The sequence below is a fragment of the Mycteria americana genome, chromosome 3 (assembly GCF_035582795.1).
Source record: "Mycteria americana isolate JAX WOST 10 ecotype Jacksonville Zoo and Gardens chromosome 3, USCA_MyAme_1.0, whole genome shotgun sequence".
In the NCBI taxonomy this organism is placed as follows: Eukaryota; Metazoa; Chordata; class Aves; order Ciconiiformes; family Ciconiidae; genus Mycteria; species Mycteria americana.
Genome location: NC_134367.1, coordinates 88,335,517 through 88,350,130, shown reverse-complemented (window position 1 = coordinate 88,350,130; position 14,614 = coordinate 88,335,517).

Below are 14,614 nucleotides of genomic sequence, written 5' to 3'. Positions count from 1 at the left end.
CATGAAAGACAAAAGACACTAACCAGCACTCCAGCAACACCTCCGATTTGTGCAATTTGAAGATGTGATTGACAGTGCTCCCAGCATCTGATCTTGGGCAACAACTCCCAACTGGCCTATGATGCATTAAGGTTGTTACATTTATGAAGCATTACCACATTTAGTGCTTGCATTGTGCTTTTTCCAGTTTCTTTTTATGTGGGGAGTGACCACCTTGGGGTGGGCGATGCCGAAAATCCAGTGTTGGGAAAGAGATGCAGAATAATTAAGCCAAACACACCTGGCAAAACACAAAATTTCCCTTTCTACTGAATTCAGTACCTATCTACCAGGAAATCCTTCTCTCTTCCTACCAGTGATGCCTTCCCATTCATTTTTGAATTATGAGTTGAACCTCTATTAGTGATTGAAGTACATTTACTTGTTGTCAGTATTTTTCGAAGTTACGATGTTCAAGCACCCATTCTCAGTGCTTTAAATGCAAGAAAGAGGAAGCCACTGATCTGCAAAAAGTTTTTATTAAAATGTGCACAGACACACACAAAAGCTCAGGCAATTTACATGAACCAATTAAATGGCACCCCATGTCCCTAATGAGCAAGCACGGAGATACAATTAACTGATATTTTATTTGCTAAATGAATCGACCTTTACCAACACAATCTATAAAATTAATTTGGCATACTGTAACCCTTGCAGATTGGCAGCCCATTCACACCAGGATTCTAAAAAAATAAGCACAACAGGCATGTCAATACCCTGTAACATATCATTAAAGCATATCCCAAGGTATTTCACAATCCATAAAACAGTACAAGCATTAGCAATCGATTACTCATTACAACCACCACAGATGGCATAGATGTTAACTTGTGCAGCATCTTAATTTTCCTTGACCCTAGCTCCATATTGCTTGGGAGGGGGCACTTGTGTGAACTGGTGAAAGAGTCCTTCAGCAACAGCGAACTTTAGCATGCAACATACTTCTCTCTAGTTTTGTAGACATGGTATCCTGGTGTGAACTTGCAGTTCTGTGCAATGTTTGTAATATTTGCGTTTTGTGATTCTGAATCAAGTGCCACTTTTCCTTCAGCCTCTCAAACAGGCGTTCCAGCACCAAATACTGAAAGCGTATTTGAATTTCTTTGCAGTCACGTGGTTTGTACGCAGGGTTTTGCCATCAGCTGGGAAAGAAAAGACAGAAAGTCCCAAAACAAAGGTGGTCAAAAGCATCCTCATGATCGCTTCATCATTGGCAAAGTCAAAGAATATGAGTGCTGGATATTCTGAGAATCCTGTGCTGCAACTTGCGAGTGCTTTGCAGTGATGTTCATGTGGTTTTCCAAATCCACGACACAGTACTCCTCTTGGTTAACGTGCCTCTTGGCTTTTGTCTGAGCACCAACTATATGCATCTGAGTCATGGTACAGTTGGAAATCTACTTTATCTGGAAACCATACTTAATTTCAGCTACATTCTTAAAATAAGAGTTGCCAGTTGGCAACAGCAATATAACCCTTCATCACTAGCGACAAAACAGTTGCTTGCCAATGGTTGGTTAGCCATGCAACTATAGCAGTCTGGGGAAGCTGTATCTTAGGTAGCAATAGAAGCCCACATCCATAAGACCATGTCCTTCTTTATTTGTGTGCTGTGGTGCAAAAGGTCTTTTTCAGGCCCTGTGGCTTTGTCTATGTTGCAAAACAGATCTGGGTTATGACATGAGATTGAGTAAAATATCTTTAATCCTTCACGCTGCTTAGCTCCTGACACCATTTTGGTCTGTGCCAACTAGCACTCTCTGAGACGATGTCCAGGGACGGTCCAGGGAAAGGCATGTGCCAGAGACCATTTCCAATACGTTGTGTGAACAACACTGCACTAGGCTTACGTCCTTCAGCCCTTCACTATCCTTTAGCACTGTCCAGCAAGCTTTGTATGCTCAGGTGCTCCTACCTGCCCTCGTGTCACACTCAGAGAGGCAAGAAGAGACACGTTTTGTCTCATCCTACAAAAACACCTCTCTGAGGTATGGCGGCACAGCCTCTGAGAACTGAAAATCAAACTCCACGTAGAACCCAGAGAAGAACGTGGGTCAGGTGCTAGTCAGTGGGGATGGAGCCCATGCCACTTGGCTTCAAGGCCAGTGAACCACCACTGGCTTTGTTTTATTTAAGAGTGTAGAAGATAGCTTGCCACATGTACTTTCTTGGAAGAAGGAGCTACATTTAGCCAAGTTGTGTCTGCAAATGAGCATGATCCCGCTACGCTGCAGTTCTTCAGTGAACAGACAGATTGACAGGACAGGGACTAGTACATATCATATTTTTCAGCTCTGTTTTGCAAAGTACTTTAACAACCTCTGTGTCCATTTTCTTTCTATTCTGTAATATTAAAAAAATCCTCTTTTATCTGTCTGAATGATTACTCCCACAAACTGAAATTTTAAGACTGTGCTTAAGCAGAGTATCACCAAAAGACACCTGGTTCTGGCCAGGCAAATACCCTCAGTGTGTTAAGCCAAACAAGCTCCACACAGCTGATGGTGGACTGAAATGACTTCTGCCCTAGGGGTTGTTCAGGAAAGAGTACGTACAACCTTTTCTTGAAAGGCACTGTGCTGGATTTGGCTGGGAGGGAGATAATTTTCTTCACAGCAGCCTGTTTGTGCTGTGTTTTAAATGGTTGACCAAAACAGAGTTTTAGCTATTGCTGTGCAGCCCCAAGGCTTTCTCTGTTTCTCACTCTGCCGTCCCAGTGAGCAGGCTGGGAGTGAACAAGAGGTTGGGAGGAGGGACAGCCCCGGGAGAGCTGACCCCGACTGACCAAAGAGGTGTTCCAGACCATATAACATCATGCTCAGCAGTAAAACTGGGGAGTTTTTCCAAAATAGCTGTTGCTTGGTGACTGTCGGCATTGGTCTGCTGGTGGCGAGTGATTGCTTTTGTATCACTTGGGGTTTTTCTCCCCCCCCCAACTGTCTTTATCTTGACCTACGAGGTTTTTTCCCTCACTTTTGGCCTTCTGATTGTCTCCCCCACCCCACTGGGGGAAGTGAGTGAGTGACTGGGTGGGGGCTTACCTGCCAGCTGGGCTGAACCCACCACAGGCATCATTGTCTGTCTGTCAGTCTGTCCACCTCTTAGAAATCCTTCCGTTCTGAATCCTAACACCATTCAGAGGGTACCCACAGGTTCAGAATGGAAACAGGTGAACATGGCTTGGTTACACTAGACAAACCAGCAAGGATGAAAGAAGAGCAATTTGCCTCCTCTGCGTTTGCAGACCACACACCTGAGTATGCAGATACTCCTCCCTAAAGCATGCAGTTCCATTTTGTGTCTGAGTTTAGGAATACCTACCTGGAAAAAAGAAAATCTAGTAACTATTAGTGAAAAGAATGCAAGTATAACAAGGTCATTTAGAGGAAGCCGTAGTAAACTTTTCACTTACAGTCTGGAAGAACTGTAAACTCTACAGAGACCAGTCAACAACCTCTGCAAAGTCTTATTGAGCATCATAGCTGCAACAATGCTGGTGAATGGAATTTTTATAAGATATCCTGTGGCTGTTTTCCAGGTTGGACAGGCATTATGCTTTGAAAAATTACCCATATCTCAGTGAAGGACAGCCAGAGCTATTCTATACTTACCAATATCGGCTTGTGGAATTGAAAATGATGAATTGCTTAAATTTGGTTCCATTCATTCTTAACCATACTTAATAGTGCTTTTAATCAAAGAGACTTGTTATAAAAACTGTGTAAATTCAAGACAGAAAAAAATCTTTAGAGAGTAGGAAAATTATTTATTAAAGACAATTCTGGGCATAGTGCCAAGAGCTATTAAACTAATCAATATCATTTTGGGGGAAGTAACTGGGGATATAATTTTGTCATCCATACAAATTTTGGGAAGGCTGCCATCTTGATGACAGCAGAAAACATGAAATTATGTAAGTACTAGAACTCTCCAGGTCTCCAGTCTGAAGTCAATGAGGTTACTCTGACTTACACTTCAAAAGTGGTATTAGAATTTGACCTAATTTTATAGGCAGTATAAGCAGAGAAAATATTTAATTTTCAGAGATACCGAATACTTCAGACTGTAGAGTTAAATTGTCTTCCCCAGACTGGGGGACTCTTGTTCACTGTACAGCCAACCAAGATTTAAAAAAAGGGCCTCTAGGTCCACGTGGGAACCATTAAATATTGCCAAATCATAACAAGACTTCAAAATGCAGAATATTCAACATCCTTCTATTTCTTGTTTGGTTTTTCAAAACCATATAGCTTGTAGAGAGACTAAAATAAAAGAAATCATTTTAGAGCAGTGACTGACTTCAGCATAAAATAATCCAGCACTTCATCCCCAGGTTTCCAGGTAAGAGTGATTAATACTGAGTTTCCAAGCTACTGACTTCTCTAAGGCCAATAATATTTCCCAATGACTGAATATGCCATGAATTAATATCTTCCTTTACATGGCTCTGTACAAACAGCTAAGAACATGAAGAAAAAGAGGGAATGACAACACGTAACTGTGTGCTGGTCCGCAAGAAGCACTATGAATATACTAAGCCAAACTAAACAAACCCAGACTTTGATTTAGCTTTTCTCTTCACCAGAGATCAGATTCACTGGGAGGGCTTTGAAGGCAGGTAACCAGGTAGTTTTGCCGATTGCCTGGGCAGTGTGGGCCGGCTGCTCAGGCAACCAGGGTCAGACACAGCCTCAGGATGGTGACAGGGTCAGGCTGAAGCCAGGCCAGGGAATCAGTCTATGGGTCAGAGTCTGGATCAACGGGATTCATGGCCAGCCACATATATGGCTGTCACGCAGCAGGAGCAATAAGTAGCTCAGGTGATATATTGGTAGAGCCTCAGCTTCAAATCAAGTGAAGGGGGCTTGGGCCTGTCTGAGGCGTCCCCAAAGTGCTGCCTGGGAGCCTTCCTCCGAGGGCACCAGAGGAAGGTGGCCGCACGCAGCTGCACCAGCTCTAAATTGGCCCTTAGCCCTGGGAGCCAGACCTCCCAGAGGGGACACGTTCTCAGGGCTGTAACACCTATGTTTGAAGACCTTTTTACGCACATAATATTGGGGCATGGTAGAAAGTTTTCAGCTGCTTGTATGACATTTTAACAGACGGACTGGCGTTATTGGCAGAGGTCTATGTTTCAGTGGTGGAAATGAGCAGCATGGAGATTCGTCCTTCTGCTACTCAAAAGGGAAATGGAGTTCCTAAGTCTGGCAAAGGAGGAGGAACCCGCAGAGAGACAGGGAACTGAGCTTCCCTCAGCATTCTGAATGCACAAGAGGGGAGTAAGATGTGTTTGTGAAAGCCATAAAAGAGGAGGCTGCAGTGGGTAAAACAAGATGAAGGCGGCCTACGTGGGTGATGCAGAAGTGGAAAGGCTTTGTCTTAGAGATATTATGAAACAAGACCTATTAAAGCTTTAGGTGGGACCCAACTGAAAAGTCTGAGGAAGGGCCCAGTCATGGCCAACTACAGAGAAGCTGCTGAACCAAGTGACAGTGGCAGGGTTGGTGGTGTTTTTCGTTGCTGCTGAAGAAAGGTTCATAAGCCATTATGTAAGGCTACAAACCATGGCATGGTTTGCTACAAAACATTGAATGGGTGCATACTTTTTAAACAATGATTGCAAACGGTCATACCATTAACAGAATTTAATATCACTTAGATGCAGGCTGGCATTTTTCTGCTGTCTGCATATGCAAAGACAACTTACTTCCAGACATCACTGGTTTAAATTCAAAGAATGCGACAGAAAACAACAGTCTGAGATCAGTGGCTGTCATCCTATGGAAAGTGATAAATACATTTCTCTTCCAAAAGACTGTTTCTAAACAATGTTTTAATATCTCTATGGAAAATAGATGCAACTCATGGCTAATCTGAAAATGCAATTGACTCCTACGTGAGGAACTGACATTAATTTGTTGGTGTTTACAAACTTCGAAGTTGTCTCTGATGTACTACAGTGCTAAGAAGAAATCAGATGCATTAACAGCTTGAGACACATGCAAATGACACATTTCTCTTTACGGTATGGTAGCAAACAAACATATTTTAGATAAGAATCTGTACTAATTCATTCTCTAAAGTAACTTGATTTTACCAATAAAGCTACAAAAATTTACATGAGCCTACATTCTCATTTATGTCTATGGTAGGCAAGTTTAAAAAGTGTTATTCAATTACAACATTATCATCTACTTCACTTTGCATTGGGATAGATAAGTACAACTGATTTAGAATCATAGAATCATAGAATCATTTATGTTGGAAAAGACCTTTAAGATCATCGAGTCCAACCGTAAACCTAACACTACTAAAGTCCCCCACTAAACCATGTCCCTAAGTGCCACATCTACACGCCTTTTAAATACCTCCAGGGGTGGTGACTCAACCACTTCCCTGATGATGAATTAAGTTTGTGCGTTTATCACAAGCCTATCTGTCAGAACCAGCCGCGTATGACTGCTGCTGAAGGAAGCAAATGAGCTGACAAAATGGCAAGAATTTGCAGGAACTGTCGCAACAGTGTGATTCTGTTAAAAAACATTAGTCAAAGGAGGCTGAAGCTTGGAATTAGAGCTTTTTGTTTAGTGACCATGGACTCAAACACTTGGATTATGTCTTTTGTGGGGTTATAATTTCAGAATGCCTCAGCTAAATCATTGGCTTTAAAAGATCTTACTTGGCTTCATTAAATGATGACCGCGTTTACATTGAATTTTTGAGATACGGTGTTGACCTTTTAACTTTCTCTCTGGCTTCACTCATATATAGCCAAAGGCTATCTCAGGAATCTGATTCTTACTGAGGCTCTTGATATTAGGTGGATTTAGCTGCACAGCTATAAATCAAAATGATAGTTGCTTCACTCATCTTATCATACACAGATTTTGGCTACAGATTTAATCTCAGTGGTTGTGTCTTTTCTTAACTTCAAAGGTATATTGCTGGATTACAGTAGTATTGTTAGTCGGGCTGTTCACTGCTTGCTGCACAAAAGAACTTGTTACCGTTGGCTTGTGTCCTGTTTGAATGCCAGATGCTTCAAGGACCATTATATAAGACATAAACTAGAATGGTTCTGCCGCAATACCATTCCTTATTATCTGTATCTCCTTCCACATTTGTTATTACTAAATAAATTTACTGTCTATGTGATCATCTTATTAGCATTCAGCAAATCCTCATGGATATCTCCTGCCTGAAGTCATGACCTGAGCATTACTACAACAATTGAAAAAGAAACACAGAAAAATAGAGATAAGCAGCAGTTTTAGACAAATTCATGAGAGGTTGGTGAAGTTTAAAGTTATGAACAATTTAGAGAGGCTAAATGTCAGGACTTCGATTGTATAATTAGTAATATTTTCATTCTGTAGGGAAAAAAGTTATAATTCAAAGCATATAGTTTCAAATATGTGCATTGAATTAGTAAGATGAGCCAAAGGGGCTCTCTGAGGTAACTGAAAAAGCTATCTGCATATATTATGTTTCTGCTGCACAAAGTTCTTCTACTGTGTGAGTCATCAGCCACTGGGAGGTCTTAAGAAGATCTCTAGCAGGTTTTTTCTTGAAAAGGTAGGATGGAGAATTAGAGAAACATAAAACCTAATGAATTGTAGTTGATGTTATACTTAAGCATGTTCCAGCATTCAGCTAGACTTTACTGGATTGAAGATACTGTTATCTCAGAGATATGATGACATTTTCACCACCATATAATGCAGAGAGATTTATGCCCATTTTTAGAAAGTTATTCTGGTTTTTGGAAGCAGTTGAAAGTCCTCCATTGTAAGGAACATTTCCCACATCTTAGTTATCCTTTTGATTTATTTTCTCTAAATCTTCTGTAATTTATTTCCTACTCTTCTTGAGGCTTAGCCATTAGAACGGGGCACATGACTCCAGTGGCATTAGCATAGATACAAAAAGCAGTAATGCTTTAACCTATGCAATCTTGAGTTCCAAGCTGTATATACATCATTTCCTTATTGCTCTTGGTCACAGCTTCACAAAGATCGTGCTCATATTGATCTGACCATACAGTGCAGGACATAGTCTTTTTAAGACATAGCATATAGTCTCCTGTCCCATAAGTAAAACATCCCATATTCTCTTGGTGAGTATGGGCAGTTTATTTGGTTGCTTACTTTTTTCTCCCCACTTATGGACAGTTCACCCATAACCTGGTTTGACTTTTGTCAGTAATCTGTCCTTTTAATTACTTTCTAGCTCTCCAATCTCACTTGTAAATCTTATTAGTGATTTTCTTTTAGGTTCAGAGTTTATACTTCGGAGTGAGGAATGAAAACCCAAAGAAATTAATTATAAATGTAACTGCTGTATCCTGGCTTAAATGTGAAGATTCTATACATGTAATTTTAATTCTGTCAAAGTTTTTTTTAATAAAAATGTCACAAAGCAATATACTAAATCAACATTTTCTTTTTTTTGCTGGGGTGTATTTGCATCCCAAATTGTAATGCCATTAAACAATCAAGTTAATGAAAATATCCATTGTTTGTACCCATGCTGCTTAGCTTTAATTACATTGTCACCTTTAATTCCTCACAAATAGAGTCCTTTCCAGCCATTCTAGTCTCTTGGCCAAGACTGATGTCAGACTGATAGTCTCTAATAGGTGTTTTTAATATCGTCATAGCATACATTTTCTTCCATTATCTAGAATTTTGCCACAGAGTTACCAAACATCAGCATTAATGATTCAGAGCACTCACAGAATCACAGAATCACAGAATGATTGAGGTTGGAAGGGACCTCTGGAGGTCATCTTGTCCAACCCACATGCTCAAGCAGGACCACCTAGAGCAGGCTGCCCAGGACCATATCCCGATGGCTTTTGAATATCTCCAAGGATGGAGACTCCACAACCTCTCTGGCAACCTGTGCCAGCGCTCAGTCACCTGCACAGTAAAAAAGTGTTTCCTGATGTTCAAACAGAACTTCCTGTGTTTCAGTTTGTGCCCATTGCCTCTGGTCCTGTCACTGAACACCACTGAGAAGAGTCTGGCTCCATCTTCTTTACACCCTGCCTTCAGAGATTTGTACACATTGATGAGCTCTCCGCCCCGAACCTTCTCTTCTCCAACATGAACAGTCCCAGCTCTCTCAGCCTTTCCTCATAGGAAAGATGCTCCAGTCCCTTAACCATCTTCATGGCCCTTTGCTTGACTTTCTCCAGTAGCTCCATATCTCTCTTGTACTGGGGAACCCCAAACTGGACACAGTACTCCACGTGTGGCCTCACCAGTGCAGAGTACAGAGGAAGGACCACCTCCCTCTGTACCTCAGTTCACCACCTGCTGGCAATGCTCCTTCTAGTAGCCCAGGATACTGTTGGCCTTGTTTGCCACAAGGGCACATTGCTGGCTCATGTTCAACTTGGTGTTCACCAGGACCTGCAGGTCTTTTTCTGTAAAGCAGCTTCCCTCTACTAACCTCCCCGGAACTCACAGAACTCTTAGCCAGGTCATTAGCCAGATATGGGAACAAAACCTAACTTTAGTACCTACTGTTGACTTTTTTTCTGGATTACTTAGTGATGGAATTAAAAGTATTTCATTACCATTGAAAAGATACTTATATTTAAGTGTAAGTGATTTGGATATACTTAGTAATAGCAATAACTAAAATACATGGTGCCCAGAAATTTCTTGAATCTTTTCTGGATGGACACATCTGAAGAATAGTAATGAGAAACTGCTTCTTTACTAAGAGATGTTTTCATTATGAAATCTCACAATGAGCACTTGTCCCCTGTCCTATGCAACATCTACATGCTTCCAGTAAATGAAACAGGTGACGTGATCTTGAACATCATCAACAAGCAAATATTTCCCTGCTATGCTTCCTGTTTTAAACCACGTATATACACACTGCCATTACTGGGATGGCTCTGTGCTTGAAAAAGGTCTATCTTTATAGGATAAATGCCTTATTGCAAATCTGAGCAAAAGAGAGGTGATGATGAGGCTTGTAGGAATCCATTTTGGAGAAGCCACAATGTAGTCTGCTTTGGTTAAAGGTTTACACCCACGCTTGAACAATTTGCCTTTGACTTATGAGAGTCCCTGAGCAGTAGTGAGTCACACTTCCTGGGAATTCTTGTGGGCTAGGAGACTTTTCTCACTCTGAAGTAATAACCTGGCTTCAGTTATTTATGTCTTTGTTACATCTTCTGAGGTATAACAGGACATTATAAATGAGCACGAAACCGTAAGTACTCAGGAAAATCCATCTGTTGCAGCATGGTGCACTATTTCTCTTCAGCAACACAGCTTATCACAGACTCTTCAGATGTGTTGTTCATTGCATAGAATTCCCTCCAAGGGGAAAAACCAAGGTCAGATTCTTATCTCCAAGCACTTGCTAACTAGAGCCCAGGAAACCCCAGAGATCAACTAACAATGATGAAAAACAAGACTAAGAATTTTACTCCTCTGATGCAATGAAGTTGTCTTCAAAAAAGTTAAAGCTTATTCTCGTGCTGTGTGAGGAGTGATCTCCCCATTGTTTTTAAAAGGACATTGTAACAAACCAGGCAAGTCTAAGGGGGGAGTAGCCGCTAGTAACTAACTGCTGGAACTGCCATAGCTCACATGGCCTGAGTTCTCAGCTTTCACTCATATAACTCTATCAGCTTTACTGGGAACTTTCGCTTGTGTGAAAGGACAATTAGGTGCATTGTTATTCAAATCTCTTTCAAACCTTGTAACATGATTATCAAAGGGAAAATTGTGACTCTCCATTTAAGAGTAATTGCTACAACAGATTCAATTATGTTTTGCAAGGCCTAACTTGTCTTACAAAAAACCTAAATTTGCCCTCTAGCTTAATTTTGGTGTCAATAGCAAGAATCAAAACTATGCTATGTACCTCTACTCAGTGTTACATTTAACACCCAGATAGTGTCAAATCCAAACAGTCCGTTTTCTTTGTTTGCTTATACTGTCACGTACAATCTCATTTGTTGTTTATCTTATTTTTGCGGAACATACCTATGTTTATTTATCGTGCCTAGAGACTTGTCCTGACATTGTTGCGTTGTGTGCTGTACAAACACACAATAAAAGCCTTTGTCTCACAGGGACTGCTATCTAACTACATACAACAGGCAAAATGTTCATAAGGGAATGAAAGGCGTGTGGTGTGAGTTATCCAAAGTCATACAGAAGATTTATGTGAGAGCTTGGAACAGAATTCAAGTTTGCGATGTCCTTGTTTTGTTCTCTGTCTTCTGGATCCATATGCCTCTCAACATAGGCCAAAAACTGGGAAGAGATTGTTTTTTTCACCATGATCTCAGTGGATGTTTCTTTGTATCACGAGTTTTACAGAAATGAGTTTTACAGAATTCCATTTGCCTAGCAGAGACAGATTATCCATTATTTTTTCCTTCAGCTTAATATTGGAAGTGGACTAGAAATCTTCAGTAGGATCAGGATCTTTTTTAAGTCTCATATCCAAATTAGCAAGCAGAATCCTGGTTGCTTAGGATGTTATTGTTTTGTGTTGCCCTGTTAAAGTGGTTTTATTTCTGATATGATTAGTTGCGATACCTTCATTGCCACTTTGATGGAACATGTTTGGCTAAGAACAATTTTTGAAGACAATCTTCTAGATTCATAAACAGTGTGACTTACATTAACCTCTCCCAGTATGCACATCTGAATATTTTTTTGTCAAATACAATATTCCAAAGCTAGGCAGACTGAGTCTTCATCCTTTCAGTTCTGAAATAACAGAAACCCATTTAAGTCACTTTTTCTGCTGATGGAAGAATAGTATAAACAGATCTAATAAGTTGCTTGTTTCTTTGCAAGATGTTAAGGTATAACAGACAGATTTTTACCGTCTGGTGCTGATAAACCATTTTTATATTCATTATTCACACAACATCACTCACTGATAGGAAACCCACGATCTCTTTATTTCATAATGTTGTTCCTTTTGTTATGTACCCAGTTAAAATATATCTTCACATTCCTTTGATTTAACACGCTTTATGATCATTATATCAAGTCTCCTATCAAACAAGGCAAAGTTCTAAGCAAATATTGCACCTCATTTCAGTAGATTTACTTCTACTGCTTGTTCTCATAAATGAAAAAAATACAGGTCCTTGTAGAATCAAAGTCTCTGTGTTAATCTTCTGGAAAACCATTACTGAGAGAAATGCATTTGTGTTCACTCGAAGCATATACTAGTTATTTTTAACCTGACATCAGGAGCACAATAATATCTTTAGCTTTTTAATGTCTGCATTAGCAACATGGAACTTGCCATAATTATTTCAACTAATTCATTGCTAAGACTGAAAAGCCTGTTTTCCTGAGTTAAATTCTAATCTGCCTTATGTATTTTCCTCTTCTTTGCAGAGGAAGAAACAGAAGTATGAAAATAAATGGCTTTCCCTGACTTTGGTATTGCAGTCATTTTTACACATTGGTCTCTTAAATAGTACAGGAACTACTCAAACAAAATTCCATTGTCTTCAGTATGAAGAATGTGCATAAACCTAAGCCCGAGTATAATGTTTATAGTATCTAGGCCACAAGTTTCAGAGCTGCTATTGATGGACAAGAAATGGAGGCGTGCAGGCAGTCACTGATTTTCTTTTTTTCCTCAGTTCTTTCAGTGCTTTGACTACTTTGGCTTCTCATTTAAAAAGCAGAGATCATAAATCAGGAAAATACTTGCATATGGTACCTGCTTTTAGCATATGATTCAAACCTATTAACTTCAGTTGTTCCACTAGAATTAACAGGCATACTCTAAAGTCTGGCACGGTCTCTGGTCTAATCTTGTTTACTTGCATAAAGTCATGTTTCTTTAAACACAGTGGGCAACTGCTTTATTTCAAAATCCTCACATCTGTCGTACCCTGACCTCTACAAGTTATGCCTGTGCTCTCAATTAGTCATGCTTGCAATTGCTGCTGTTGGCTTTCTCCTTCAAGCCGCACAGGCTACAAGCAGTGACCCAGAACCCTTGCATTTGCAGTCACTACACCCACTACTGACATAGGTGGTTCTTCTCTGCACTGGTTATGCAGCCCTGCGTATTGGGCTGTAGCTCCCATTTGTTGTTCTTACTATAGAATGGGACTGGGTTGCTCCAGCTGAGCCAGAAAGTGCTCATGGCATCCACTGGCCTCAGGGAGGCTTGTAATTCGCTTTGGATCCCAAACCATACCCATCCTCCTCCCCACTCTTACTAGAAATTTTCAGGATAACTTACATAAATCGACTGCTTGCGCTTAATGAAAAACCTAGCTGTGAACTGGATTCCGTCTCTGACTGAACACATCACTCGGTTTCACTATATTCTATATTACCTACATATAGCATAAGGATATATTATATACTCTTTCTCTTTTGGGGTCTGTTGTGAGAGCTAATTAGCCTGTTTAACCCATTCTGCCTAGCGGATTTCATTGAAAATCTACCAATATTTGGAGCACTAGCAATATCAATGCTATTAGTAAAGAAAGATGTACACTGGTTTCTTTTAAGTCTAGAAGGAAGTAATTTGTGCGTGTCCCTCTAACACAACACTCTTCTTGATGAGGGGAAGATATGAGTCCCGGTGTTTGTCCCAACAGCTTATATATGAAAAAGCTGTAGGATAAAATGCATGAACAGTCTTTAGAGAAGGGACTGGAGCTCAGGTCTTCCTCCTTTGATCAATTCTTCTAATCCCAAGCACTCATTTGCAAAGCCATATCCACTGTGTTTTCCAAGTGGTTCTTGAATTAGTTTTAAAAACCAGGACAGTTTCACTAGTGCATCTTGGTGCTCTCCACTGCAGAAATCCACATAGCTTGATAGTTGGGGTGCTCATGGGAGAAGATCTGCCAGAAAGCCAGAAAAGAATTTAGCTCCTGCTACTAAGCTACTATACAATCTGAGTGTTATCACTGACTTATTTTGCTGCTGTGTTCGGGAGACCCATTTCTGTGCAAATGATGTGACAGTACTTAAGTCTGGAAGCAAGATCATGGCTTCACAGCCATGTGCTTGGAGGTACTCTCACGTACCTTAGGTTTAGGTACCCAAATAATGTAGAAATAACTTTTTCATGGCCTGAAGTTTCAGGCTGTAAGACTGCAAATATCAGTTCACCCAGAGCTAGTATTTCTACATGATACTGCCTTGAACTGCCCTGTACGCAGTATAAATATATCCTAGTTAGATGCTGCAGTATTCAGGATGACAGCACTTAAGTCTGATGACAGCACTTTGTTCTACCCTGAATTCCAGCTGCCAGACAACTTAAAGAGCCATGCTTCTTATGGCATGATCTGAAAAAGGAATTAAAGGTTAAATGTTGTTTGAAAGGATGGTGGTTCTCCAGCAGCAGTAATTCTGTGTCTCAACAGGACAGGTATATGGAATAGTAGGTTAGGTCCAAGTATAAGGGTTGGGGTTTAGAACAGTGGGCACTGAAGAATTTATGATTGTGACTGAATACTGCAAGACATAAAGATGCTGAAGCCAGCAAGACAATTGCTTCCTGATTAATTCTGAGGATAAGGTTAAGGCTAGTCACTAAA